The sequence below is a fragment of the Mesocricetus auratus genome, unplaced genomic scaffold (genome assembly GCF_017639785.1).
Source record: "Mesocricetus auratus isolate SY011 unplaced genomic scaffold, BCM_Maur_2.0 Super-Scaffold_100676, whole genome shotgun sequence".
NCBI classification, from domain to species: Eukaryota; Metazoa; Chordata; class Mammalia; order Rodentia; family Cricetidae; genus Mesocricetus; species Mesocricetus auratus.
Window position 1 is genome coordinate 48,782,867 of NW_024429266.1, and position 14,715 is coordinate 48,797,581.

At 37.1% G+C, this 14,715-nt stretch overlaps 1 pseudogene; it reads left to right on the forward strand.

Annotated features, from left to right (window-relative positions):
- Nucleotides 1–11,863: 11,863 nt before the first annotated feature.
- Nucleotides 11,864–12,293, forward strand: LOC101831667 (annotated as a pseudogene).
- Nucleotides 12,294–14,715: the final 2,422 nt, after the last annotated feature.

The window sequence follows — 14,715 nt, forward strand, 5'->3', positions numbered from 1 at the left end:
ATGTCTAAAATCCATATATGAGAGGGTACATTGCCATGTTTCTTTTTTTGTGACTGTGCTACCTCACTCAGGATGGTTTCTTCTAGTGTCATCCATTTGCCTGCAAATCTAAGGATTCCATTGTTTGTTTCTGCTGAATAGTACTCCGTTGTGTAAATGTAACACATTTTCTCTATCCACTCTTCAGTTGAGGGGCATCTAGGTTGCTTCCAAGTTCTGGCTATAACGAATAATGCAGCTATGAACATAGTGGAAAAGACATCCTTGTTGTATGAATGGGCATCTTTTGGATATATGCCTAAGAGTGGAGTTGCTGGGTCTTGTGGTAGGTTTATTTCCATTTTTCTGAGGAATCTCCATACTGATTTTCAAAGTGGCTGAACAAGTTGGCACCCCCACTAGCAATGGAGGAGTGTTCACCTTTCACCACATCCTCTCCAGCATAAATTGTCATTCGTGTTTTTGATCTTAGCCATTCTGACAGGAGTGATATGGTATCTCAGAGTTGTTTTGATTTTCATTTCCCAGATGGCTAAGGATGTTGAGCACTTTCTCAAGTGCCTCTCAGCCATTTTAGACTCCTCTATTGAAAATTCTCTATTTAGTTCAGCAGCTCACTTTTTAATTGGATCCTTTGGTGTTTTGGAGACTTGCTTCTTGAGTTCTTTGTAAATTTTGGAGATCAACCCTCTGTCAGATGTGGAGTTAGTGAATATTTTTCCCAATCTGTGGGCTGCCTTTTTGTCTTGCTGACTGTGTCCTTTGCCTTACAGAAGCTTCTCAGTTTCAGAAGGTCCCATTTATTAATTGTTGATCTCACTGCCTGTGCTACTGGTATTATGTTCAGAAAGCTGTCTCCTGTACAAATTCGTTCAAAGGAACCACCCACTTTCTCTTCTAAGAGGTTCAGTGTTGCTAGATTTATGTTGAGGTCTTTGATCCATTTGGACTTAAGTTTTGTGCATGGCGATAAACATGGATTGCTCTGCATTCTTCTACATGCCAGCCTCCAGTTATGCCAGCACCATTTGTTGAAGATGCTTTCTTTTTTCTATTGTATATTTTAGCTTCGTTGTAAAAGATGAGATGTTCATACGTGTGTGGGTTAATATCAGGTTTTCAATTTGATTCCATTGGTCTACCTGTCTATTTTTGTGCCAATACCAAGCTGTTTTCAGGACTATAGCTCTATAATGGAGCTTGAAATCAGGGATGGAGATGCCTCCGGATGTTGCCTTGTTGAACAGGGTTGTTTTGGCTATCCTGGGTCTTTTGTTTTTCCATACAAATTTGATTATTGTTCTTTCAAGATCTGTGAAGAATTGTGCTGGGATTTTAATGTGGATTGCATTGAATCTGTAGATTGCTTTTGGCAGGATTGCCATTTTTACTATATTGATCCTACCTATCCAAGAGCATGGGAGATCTTTCCATTTTCTGAGGGCTTCTTTAAATTCTTTCTTTAAAGATTCAAAGTTCTTGCGATACAAGTCTTTCACTTGTTTGGTTAGCATTACCCCAAGGTATTTTATGTTGTTTGTGGCAATTGTAAAGGGTATTGTTTCTCTGACTTCTTTCTCAGCCCTTTTATCATCTGTATATAGTAGGGCTACTGATTTTCTTGAGTTGATCTTGTAGCCTGCCACTTTGCTGAAGGTGTTAACCAGCTGTAAGAATTCCCTGGTAGAGTTCTTTGTGTCATTTATGTAAACTATCATATCATCTGCAAACAGTGAAAGTTTGACCTCTTCCTTCCCAATTTGTATCCCCTTGATCCCCTTTTGTTGTCATGATCAGTGGCTATAAATTCAAGTACAAAGTTGAAAAGGTTTGGAGAGAGTGAACAGCCTTGTCTTGTTCCTGATTTTAGAGGAATTGCATTGAGTTTCTGTCTATTTAGTTTGATGTTGGCTGTTGATTTACTGTATATATCTTTTATTATGTTTAAGTATGTTCTTATTATCCCAGATCTCTCTAAGACCTTTATCATGAAGGGGTGCCATTAACATTTAGGTATAGTCCATTATTTTTTAATGTATATGCACGATTAGAGTGCTAATCAATTAAGGTATGTCTATCTTAATGAAAGGATAAAGATTTGGTGACTTGTAGCATCCCAGTTATATGAAAAAAGCAGAGAATTAGAAGAGCGCAAATAAGCATACACTTTTCTAGATGGAAAACATGAAACCAAATTTCTAATGAACTATTAATGGCATTATTTATAATCAAGTTTTTCTGTGTGAAGTTATAAAGAGAAGAGCTTTTATGTAGTTCATTTCTCTGCAGTGCTTGTTCCAGGTGAATTCTCCTGGTTATCAAAGGACAGAAGTATTTTCTGTAAGCCATGGCAGCTTGTTCTACAGAGCAGAAATGATGCTGGTCTAGGCAGTCCAGTGCAGCTGTTCTAAACTACTACCTCAAAACTATCATTATGGACTAATTATCCACAACCACCTATCAAGAGACACTTTCTCACTCCACATCCTAATTATAAAATGAAAGCAGACATTAAATTTAAAATTGCACCAGTACATGTGGGGGTATTTCTTCAGTATTTTTGAAGTTGCTTATCCTGCAATAATACATGATTGTGACACAGAAATTAAATCTATATTAATGATGGTCAACACGGTCATATATGTATGGATACACACACAAAGTGGGTGAGAAAAAGTAAGATTCTTGCTTTAAATCATCTCTTGTACTGGCATTAATTTCATGCAATGATTTAATTACCAATCTCAATGTAAATTGTTCACCAAAATAATGGGTCATTCAGAATACAGACTCTCAGGGCTCAAGGACAATGAAGAGGAATTTGATAATTCAATCAAAGGTGAACATAAATTTAATAAAACTCATAAATAGAATACATACAAACTGTGTTATAGATGAAAGGCATAGAATAGACCTGTGAATTTACCAGAAAAAATTCCAAATCTAGGAAAAGAGATGTCAATTCAAGTAGAAGAGGCACACAGAACACCAAAGAAACAGTACCAGAAACAAAATTCTGCACACAATATTATAGTTAAAACAGTCAATGCACAGAACAAAGAAAGGATATTTAACGTTGCAGGAAAAAAGTCTCAACCTATGTATAAAGACAAGCCCAGGAGAAAGACAACTAATCTATCAATGAAAACTTTAAAAACCAAAAGAATTAAGAATAATGTACTTTACTTGATAAAAGCTACATTTGCCAACTCAGAATACTACAGCCAGCAAAACTATCTAGTGAAACTGAAAAGGAAATAAAAACTTATAATGATTAAATAGGCTAAAATAATTCATTCCACCAAACTATCCCTACAGAGAAAGCTGGAAGGAATATTATAGAATGAAGAAATGGACAAACAAATACAAGAAGCCACAGGGAGAAAATGATGCTATAATTAACAGACATGCAAAGTAAGACTAAGAAAATAAACAACACAAAACACTAAAACTCACAACAATAATTACTCATCTTTCAATAATGAGTTTAAATATTTGTGGCCTCAAGTCAACAATGAAGACATTGTGGTAACTTGAATAAAATGGTCCCATAGGCTCATAGGGTATTGGTAGGTCTGAGCTTTTTGGAGTATGTGTGGCTTTGTTGGAGGAACTGTTTCACTGTGGGCAAGCTCTGAGGTCTCATATACTCAAGCCAGGCCTGTCTCTCTGTTCCCCGCTGCCTGTGGATCCAGATGTAGAGCACTCAGTACCTCTTGACATTTTTTTTTGTGTTTATTTGTATTCTTGAGAGTGAGCACTCTGACAGGGTGAAATGGAATCTTAAAGTAGCTTAATCTGCATTTTCCTGTTAGCTAAAATTGTTGAAACTCTGTCCCTGCTGGTTAGCTTTCATAGCTCTTGCATGTACTTTGGTGCCTGCTAGGAAGAAAAAAACACCGATGGTTTATTCAACACTGTATCCTCTATAGGACAATATCACCATGCTAGAAAATAGGAGCACCCTCCTGCAATAGTGGCAATAATTTTTATGGAGGTGACCAGGTTTTCTCTCAACTCAATTTGGAGAAAAGTTACACCTGGTGCTGTAAATATTGACATTATCTTTGACTAATTTTCACTAAATAGTAGAATCTATTTTTGTTCTGTTCTCATATCACATTAATCACAGCATCCATCCATTTAAGCATGTGACAGAATCTCCATTCACATATTTGTTAGTTTAAACATGTCTGTAATCAAAAGGTCACATAAGTATTTACCTGTGAATTTGTATACTTCACTATAGAATTGTTAGTAAACCAAATATAAATGGAAAAACAAAACAAACAAACAAAAACGAGACAAAGCAGTTAGTTCAGTTAGTTAGTGCATACCAATTTATGCCACTAGGAGGATGACCAGTTACCATTATTTTGTTACATTGTTCAGTAAAACATACTGCATGACAAGTTTTCAGTGCACTGAAGAAATGAAGTGGGTCATTTATTTTCATGACTAACTTCAAACTTATTTGTTTGAAACAGTTTGAAGTTATTTGCTTAGATATCAGTATTTCAAAGGTGATTGGGGCTTCAGATCTTGAGAAGTTGAAATTATCTAATTTTCTGAGGTGCTCTCTGTGGGATTAAAGATATCATTCACATTTACATCTATTACTGAGAGAAGCCTAGAAAACACTAAATCAAAATCCCTACTAGATTAAGAGGTGAAAATTGTAAACCTATGGATAAACAAAGCTAAATGAACTAGCTGCTAACTTTTTTTTAATATTAGCATAGGTCGTTTTACTGTAAAGACAAAGAGATGGGTAGAAAGAAAGAAAATGAACTACAATACCTCTCAAATATATTATTCTCAGTTGCATTACAAATTGTTTCCCAATTAAACAAAGAAGTTGCAGAATCTGAAACTAATTTCATTAAATAGTATTTAGTAATCTATAAATATTTGCCCAGCTTCCTTAAATTTTACCATATGCCAAACTGGAAATAGAGAACAAGTAAAAGCTTATCAATATCAAAATTAATTATTATTTGAAATAGGAAACAACCATGCATATATATATATATACACATATATATAACCATGTGTTCATGTATATTCAATTTTGAATTTAATAAAATAAACTTTTGGGTGATTCCATTTGCTGCTACCTACTGCAATAGTCCCATTTTTCTTTTAAGAGTCTTTAAATTATAGCTTCTATTTTGCTAGAATATAGGTCCACTTAAATTGCTTATGTGACCTCTATTTAACTTTGATCTGTGGTTATTTCAAAAAAAATTATATACTTCTGGTAGGCTTACTAATTGGCACAGTACAGATTTTAATTATGTCATTATGATTCTTTGTACTTCCTTGATATCTGTTGTTATGTCCCCTCATTGTCTCTAATCTAATTAATTTGTATATTTACTCTTCCTCTTTTAGTTTATTTGGATAAGGGTTTATAACTGTTTCATAGACTCTTTGTATTGCTTCTTGATTGTTTTATTTTATTTTATTTTATTCTTTCATGCCATTGGCTCCTTCTGGGAACCATTTCTTCTCTTTGTTCTAGAGATTTGACTTATGCCATAACATATTTAATGTGAAATCTGTCCAATTATTTTTTATGTAAGCACTTAGCATCCTGAACTTTTCTCTTAGAATTGCCTTCATTATGACCTATAGGTTCGGATATATTTATGATTTCACTTTCTTTCAATTTTAAAGCTTTTAGTTTTTCTCTTAATTTCTGTTTTGACCCATTCTACATTCAGTAGTGCATTGCCAGCATTCTGTTTTTGCTTATTTCCAGCTTTAATCTGTGGTGGTCAGATAAGTAATTACAGTTTTAGGAGACATACATGTATAGTATTATGTACGTGTAAAAGGATAGCAGTGGTGGCTGCTGTGGAATATACAGCACGATTATTGGAAATGAGACAATGAAGTCACTGATAAAACTCAGCCATGGAGAAAGCCTATTTTCTGAAGTCATCAGAAGCAATGGTGATTGGTAAGTCAGACAGAATTCCTCAGAGGCACTGGTTGAAAGTATGAAATTTCATCAATGGATTGGTACAGAATCTGGCTCTAAATCTGTTATTTCATCTCCACGGGTGTGTCACTGGATGGTCTAAAAGTGACAATTCAGATCAAGAAATTGATCTGCCGTTCTCTGAGCCTGGTAATGTAAAGATAATGGCAAATTAAGTAAAGCTTATCTCTTCAGTGAGCCATAGCAATTCTTAGTTTCCAGGGAGTGTAGGGATGGTGTTTGGGGAGCTTGTTTCAGACAGAACAAAAAAAGCCAAAGGGACGATTCAGCAAATTGGTTAATACGGTTACAGAAGTTTGACTATGACAGACCGTCTGTTTAAAGTGGAGAAAGCAGATGAATTTCCTCGGGTTCTAGAATGGTAGGACAAGATTAATTCATAACTTGTGATTCTGGTCTAGCAGAAATAACCACACATGAGATTAGAGACTGTCCTCTGGCATGAAAAAAATTCAGGACTGGGTATCCCAGAGGAGGCAATACCAGTTATAACTATTCCCTGGCTTGAAGACTGTGTTTTACTGCTGAGTTTTATTTGTAACCATTGTACTTTAAAGGAAAATCCAGCATCTCTGTCCTGCCTGTCTATAATAATGTGCAGTGATGTTAGTGTCAGTGTACTAGGTATAGGGGAGCATAACTGTTGTCCGATATTACTTGAAATTTAAAATTAAGGTATATATAGTTTACCAAAATTGTCCTTTTTCCCACCTTGAAAATGTTACCAGTTAATACAATGCATTGCCATTATTACAGCACAGTGTTACAATCATAGCACTGAGCAAGGATCAGATAAATCAAGAGTTAGTTACTGAATTGTTGTCAATATGTGGAACACCAATACTTCCCAGTTACAATGGCATGTAGTTTCCTGAAGGCAACACTCAGAAGCTATGATTTAATTATTATGAAATAGAGTGTAAACTAAACCAGATTTTTTAGGAAATTATTTCCCACTTCTATTCCTGTGCATTTGTGGCATGTATACACATGTCTGCAGCAAGGCAATGTTGATGCACACCTTTAATCCCAGCATTTTTGAAGCAGAGATAGGAGGATCCCTGTGAGGTCAAGGCCAGTCTGGTCTACATAGTGAGTTCCAGAACAGGCTCCAAATCTACAGGGAAACCCTGTCTTCTAAAACTAATAAAATAATAATAATATTAATAGTAATAATTAATAATTTCTTACTAATAAGAAATAAGATAAAAATGAAACTTCATCTTAGAGTTAGAGATGAGCTTATAAAAGAAACCAAATTATTTCTAATTACATTTGTACACACAACAGAAAATGACCCCTTACTTGTCTTTTAAACAGCCCTCCTGAGTTTAATATCACCATCATTCCATCATATTCTTTTTACTGAAATAATTATGAAAAAGGAATGAAATCTCGAAGCAAGTAAAGAAATACAAAAGTGTGTCAAATAAGTCCTATAATAAATGTGTCTTTGGGACTTGTTTAAAGCATGTGTCTACCACACTGTAAATATGTAATTGAAAAATCCCTGTGACTACCTCTAATACAGGACAAAACATCACAGGCATGATAAGTACATTTATATAAAGCACTCAAAGGGAAGCTGTAGGTCATGTGAAAGTCAGTGCAGGCTATTGAAACCATATTATACATGCACCCCTCAAGGCATTCAGCCACCAATAACAGTCCCTTTGCTCTGCAGTTCCTCTGCATATTTATTTGAGAAGTGTCAGCAAATGAATTCTTTCTGACTTGGTTTCATTGTCCTTGCAAATGTCCCAGCTTAATATTTCAATGTCCTATAAGTTTTCTTTTTATCAATTTATTTTTTACATTGCAATCCCAGTTCCTCCACTCTCTCCTTTCTTCCAGCTTCTCCCAATTTCCTCCCCACCCCACCTCCAATCTGTTCTTCAGAGAGGGTATGGCCTCCCCAAGGAAGTCTACTAAGTATGTCCCATAATCTCCTTGAGGAAGGACCAAGGCAATTTTCCACCCTCCCACACCCCTGTGTCTAGGCTGAGCAAGGTATCTATCTCCCCATGTAGAATGGGCTCCACTAATTTTGTTTATGCATTAGAGTTAGATTTTGCCATATAAAAGTAAGCTACTATATTGTAAATTACAAGAAAATGATATACTGCAGCACTTTAGTGGAAATGTGAATTATACAGTAAGGAACTGTGTATTTTTGCCTTTGTCAAGTTTCATTATAAGAATATGATATATCATTAAGTGATTTGTAAATAATTATAATTTTAAGAAGTCCTCAAATGGAAAAAAAACCTTTTGATCTAAGCTATATATATGCCCATCACATTTTTGAATCCTATAATATAGAGTTACAAAATTCCTAACAAAATACGCTGCTTTGTTTTTGTAGCCAAATAAAATGAATAGACAAGGAATAGATGAGAAAAGAACCTTCTTTTTTTTAAATTTTATTTTCCAGTTTAAATTTAGATAAGAAACAAGGTTGCTTCACAAGTCAGTTCCAGGTCCCTCTCCCATTCCCTCCCTTCCTCCCGTGCCCTCCCCCAACACCCCCGTTATCCCCTCATTTCTCCAGGGAGGGTGAGGCCCTCCATGGGGGTGTGCATAGTGTGTCATTTCATATAGGGCAGGGCCTAGACCCTTCCCCAAGAGTTCAGGGTGAGAGTGCACCTCACATTGTTCTATGGGAGTCCAAAGTCCGTGTGTATACTTGGGATGGGTACTGATCTGCTGCCCAAGGCTCAATAGATTACCTAGGCCTCTTCACTGACACCCAGATTCAGGGGGTCTTGATCAGTCCCATGCTGGCTTCCCAGGCTAATGCCTGGGATTCAAGAGTTAACCTTTGTCTGGTCAGCTGTTTCTGGGGGTTAAACCAGCCCAGTCTTAATCCCTTTGATCATCAGTCCTCCCTCTCTGTTACTGGCTTTCTTGAGTTCAGCTCAGTACTTAACCAAGGGAGTCTGCCTCTTCTTCGATCAGCCACTAAATAAAGTTTCTGTTTCCCAGACTCTCTGGCCATAGGATTGTAGGCTGGCACTCCCCAGATCTATGTCTAAAATCCATATATGAGAGAGTACATGCCATGTTTCTCTTTTTGTGACTGGGTTACCTCACTCAGGATGGTTTCTTCTAGTGTCATCCATTTGCCTGCAAATCTCATGATTCCATTATTTTTTTCTGCTGAATAGTACTCCATTGTGTAGATGTACCACATTTTCTCTATCCACTCTTCAGGTGAGGGACATCTAGGTTGCTTCCACGTTCTGGCAATTACAAATAAAGCTGCTATGAACATAGTGGAACAGACATCTTTGTTGTATGAATGGGCATCTTTTGGATATATGCCTAAGAGTGGAGTTGCTGGGTCTTGTGGTAGGTTTATTCCCATTTTTCTGAGGAATCTCCACACTGATTTCCAAAGTGGCTGAACCCTCTTAAAACTAAAGTTTAGAAACATATTATAAATTACTATGGGATCAAGTCAACAAATTGACATACACAAAAAGCTGACATTAGGTGGATAATTAGAAGGCATCCTGGGGAAAGGCTAAGGAAGGGGTCACAGTTTTATTTCAGGAATTTGAGTTTCTTATAACAAGCACAGTTACATAAAAAAAACAGGGCAGATGTTTCAAACTGTCTAGAACTTACCGTAAATGAAATAATAAACAGAAAATGGGAAGGTAAGAAGAGCCTCCATTGTGAATGATCACATAGTAAAGGTGAGCATTTGTCATAAATCATAGTGAATCTTTCCAGTTCTCCTTTTGTTAGGGGAACTTCCCCTTCTGTCTTCTCCTGCAGCACTTTGGTATAGCTTGTGTACCTCATACAAATAATGTAATCAATGGTTTTCCTAATAACAACACATATGTAAAACAATCTGTTCAGGTGTCATAGGTTTACTGAAATCCACAGAAAAGTAAAAAGAAGGTACTTCAACATTTAGCACCATTCTCTTACTGTGGCTATCTTGGTTTGTCTTTTATTCCATATTTTATTTTTCAATTATACAAACTAGTTATCCTTAAAGCGTTGAATTCTCAAGAACCTAGAAAATATTCAATAGGTACATTAATATAGTGTTTTCCCTTAAAAGTGAGTAGAGATCTTAGAAGAAATATTTGACTTCCCTAAGCAGCGTACAATTTACTATTGTTAATCCTGATTTTCTCTTTTCACAAGAGAAAAACCAATTCCACCATCATGAAATTAATTTGAAGCAAGCTTTAACCAAATACTGACCAAGATAGACTTTGTGCTGGCCAACTCCCTGGAATTCACAGCTGAGTATCCTGGAGATGCTTTTGTAGGGCTTTTGTAGGAGAAAAATGTAAAAGGCCAGTGTATTTTTCCAAATGTCTTGGATGTTAAATTTTTTTAAATTTTCAAATGCATGCTTTTATTTTCTTTAAACGAACTTGACTATATGGGGGTATATTTTGTATCATATACTTATGCACAAAGTTTAAGAAAGAATAATGAATTCAAAAGTGATGCTAGCTATTATTTAGGATGAGACAACAAAAGTAAATTTCAAATTAATTACATTGTTATGTGACAATTTGTTGTCTCTTATGAGAATACATAAGAGACTATTGGCTGTTATTTTCTAAGAATTACAACTCCAAGAATTCCAGGATGTAACCTGGTCTTTGGGTAGGTGGGACTTAGAAGTTAACTACAGGCTTGATGCTATCTACTATGTGAGAACATAACACTCATTTTAGAAAATCTAGCCTCTTCCTTATTGGTTCTGTTCCCACATCTGCAACATATGACCTCAGTCTTCCTCTTTGTCCTTATGGCCCTACACAATCAATCCATCACATTCTTTGTTTTACTTGAGATAGGGTTCCAATCCCTAAGAATTGAAAGTTTACCTCTTGTAGGGAACATCTGGAAGGCCATGATTTTTGAGTTATGATGGTGACATCAATGTCAGTGGTCCACAAGGCCAGTGGTAGCCTTGTTATTTACTTTAACAGGTAATTTGGGTCTGCGATCCTGTGTAGAAGTTTCCCAGAGTATACATGTTTGTTTCCTACCATTATGATTGGTTCATCCTCAGTAGCTAATCAATCATCCAGAGTGGTATTGTTTTTACAATCCTGTTTTTAATCATACTGAGACATGAGGGCTTTGGGAGGCTCCCCAAGGAGTTTCCCGATTTTAAAGGTTTAGTTTGCCTTTGTGTGGTCGACCTACATTCATTGGTCCAGTGTCTTCTTTTGTCACATCTCTTCATAATCCTGAAGGCTGGGGCCTTCTATTTTAATCATTCCTAGGAGTTGCATTATCACTAGGAATGCTTTGCCTACAATTTTTTTCTCAGATATCATATTCTACCACAGTTAAAACAACTGGTATTTCAACGTCTTTTTAAAACTCTGGAGTTTGCTCCTCTAACCCAAATTTTTATTTCCTCATGGTTAAGGCATTTGGCATCTTGGTACCTCTTCAAACCATTAGAAATTGCCTCTCCTACGCAAGATTCTGTATCTTGATCTTTATATTCAATATTAGCTGCATACAAGACCCATATTTCCAGTGGTGCTGATCTGATATTTAATGGGAAAGTGCCTCTTTGCATTGTGTTTTTGCATTCTTTTAAGCTAGAGATCCTGTAAATATTTGCCTAGAATCTGAGTCAGTTACCTGAAATTCTACTGCTCTGGCCAGTCTTTCCAAAAACTCAGTGAACTTTTCTCTTGGACCCTGTACCATCTTGGTACAAAGTAATATTTTCTCTCCAGGTTTATGACCCTTATTCAAAGTATTCAGAGCTGCTGTATGGCATAAAGACAAGATGTAGTTCCTTTTTTCTAACATCTTAGTGGAGGCTGCAGTGGTCATCGACTCTCTCAGAGCTTCATCATGCCTCCTAAGGATGACAACAAGAAGAAAGATGCTTGGGAAGTCAGCCAAGAAAGACAAAGACCCAGTAAACAAGTCTGGTACTCAGGCCAAAAAGAAGTGATCCAAAGGCAAATTTCACGACAAGCTTAACAATCTCGTCCTTTTTGACAAAGCCACATATGATAAAGTCTGTAAGGAAGTGCCCAATTATAAGTTTATTACTCTAGCTGTGGTCTCTGAGAAACTGAAGATTCAAGGTTCCCTGGCCAGTGCAGCCCTTCAGGAGCTACTTAGTAAAGGTCTTATCAAGGTGGTTTCAAAGCACAGACCTCAAGTGATTTACACCAGAAACACATAGGGTGGAGATGCCCTAGCTGCTGGTGAAGATACACAAGCAGGTTCAATCAGCTGTACATTTGGAAAAATAAAACTTTATTAAATCAAAAAAGAGACAAGATGTGTGCATACATAGCCTGAGCTTGTGGGTCAGCATAAGTACCTTCACCAAGAATCCTAACTTAGGGAGCTTCATAACCTTTCTTTAGACCTTAAAACTCAAGGGCCTTTGCTTCCTCTCTCCATAAAGCTCTACATTGTATTTGAGATGTGATGGGATAGTCCTGTGTATATGTCAATAAAGCACTGTTGGCCAATAGGGAAGTAAGATAGGTGGTACTAGGATTCAAGGAGGATTCAGTCACAATGTAGCCTCCAGAGGAGTAAAAGCTCTGGATCCTTTCTCTGGTAAGAGAAACACTTAGATTAACAATTATGGGGTAAATACTTAAGTCAGAGATAGCCAGTAAGAATCAAGCAAACGGCAAACAGCTTCATAATTAATATAGCCTCCTGTGTGTTTATTTGGGACTGATGAGGCTCTGGAACCAGGCTGGCAGGAAGGATGTACTCTACAGTGATGAATTTTTTAGTACAGCTGAGATCAACTGATTCCAGTCCTTAGGGGTCACTGTATTTGTGGTTGCCCAAGAATTCAAAAGTTCCCTGTCATAGAGAGAGTGAATTCCATAAGAAACAATGGTTGTTTGATTTCCTTCAGGTCCTTCATCTATGTTGGTCCCCACTGGTAAGCCATGGAACCATTTTCATGCTTCTTCGTTGCTGTTTTTTTCAGTCAAGGATACTGGGAAGACCATAGTAGATGGCATAAAAACCTTTGGAAGATCTCCATGGTGTCTGAGAGGTGTATTTAAACCTCTGTCATGGTCTGTTACTAGTACTTCTGATTCTGATGTATCAGATTGGGGATTGGCTAAGACCTGTCCCATTAACCATAGTTTCTCTGAGTGCTTGAACTTCCTGGGTCAACAAAATTTCTAAGGACTTCATAGAGTCTGTCAGTTTCTTGGATTCATCATTTGTACGCGATTCTAAGCATTTAATATTCTCATCCTTGTAAGTTGCCTTCTAGAAACAGTGTTGTATCTGCTACCCAGTCATCATCCTCAGGCATGGAATGAATTGTTTCAGTATGTTAACCAATCTGATTTTCCAGTCTTTGAGTTTTACCAATCGAGTCATCTGACATGGAATGAGCTGTTTCTGACAGCATGATAATGTCTCTCTGGATGTATCCTATTTTGATCATTAGGGCAGTAGTCATGGAACCAATCCTGTCATGGCAGTTGGTTATTTTTAAGTTCTAAGTTATTTAATTTGTTAGACATTTCCCTGTTGACCTTAAGATTTTGATTTTTTCCTCTAATTTCCCAATAGTTTGTGCAATTTCCCTGCTTTCCACCCAGCTATCAAGGCTTCTCTTCCAGGATATTATATGTATTATGAAGCTAATTGTTAACATTAGACACATATTTGAAACATGTCATTATTCTCTCCCAGGATGTCATTCATATAAAAAGAAATGAGGTCCCTAACGTTCTGCATTGTAAGATTGTTTACCATGATATAGAGTAGGTAATCTTATCATCAGCTTAAAGCACCAGAATGCAAGTCTTAGCACCAATTATCTCGGGTTGAGGTATGGATTTTTACTTAGAGTAACTATGTTTTCCCAGGAGGTGATGCAGGTGTAATGCCAAACATAGCTCCATTGTGAAAGCCTGGTATCTTCAAGTAAAATCTGAAAAATTCTAAGCAGCTTTTAGAGAATATTGGCAAGCTAGATTTCTTAAAGGAAGGGAAAATAGAGCCTGCGGGTTGGAAGTGCTGTGGAACCTTACTTTTGGGAAGAAAAGCAATCATTGAGACGGGCAACTCTCAGGATGCTGGTTTCAGTGGGGTCACAGCAGGAATCACGGTAGGGCAGGGGAGCCAGGTCTCTCGGCAATGATGTTGCTATGGCTGGAGAAGCAGGGCCAGGCTCCAGAGCAGGAGCATAAGCACAATGGTGGAGAAATGGTGGCAGCTGTTCGGAGTGCTTGTTCAGCAAGCTCCATTGGTGACAGGGGCTTATTGGGCTAGCACGGGGGAATGTCGATTTCTGGGTGGGCTGAAAGGTTGTAGAGACTTGCGGTATCCAGGAAGGTTGGTGTTTTGGGAATGCTGGCAGGCTTTGGTTCAGCCGGAGAACAAAAAGGGCTGCCTTGCCTTGCCTTCTAATCCCCAGCAAGAAAGAGACCCAGCATCTCTCCTCCCAGTCCTTTATTCCCTGCCACCCTCACATACCTGTGACCACGCCCAAATGGGCGTGGTCAGTGCTAAGTGTACCCGAATCTCTCTCCACAGCATATATTGATATGCATCAAGCAAAGAACATACGAAAGAACTTCTACTATCTGATAATCATTTGTTTATCCTTTTTACATTGATTTTCTATTGATACTTAGCTTTTATTAATACATATAATATGAAACATAAAACTCATTATTTTAACGAACTATTATGTTTTTACA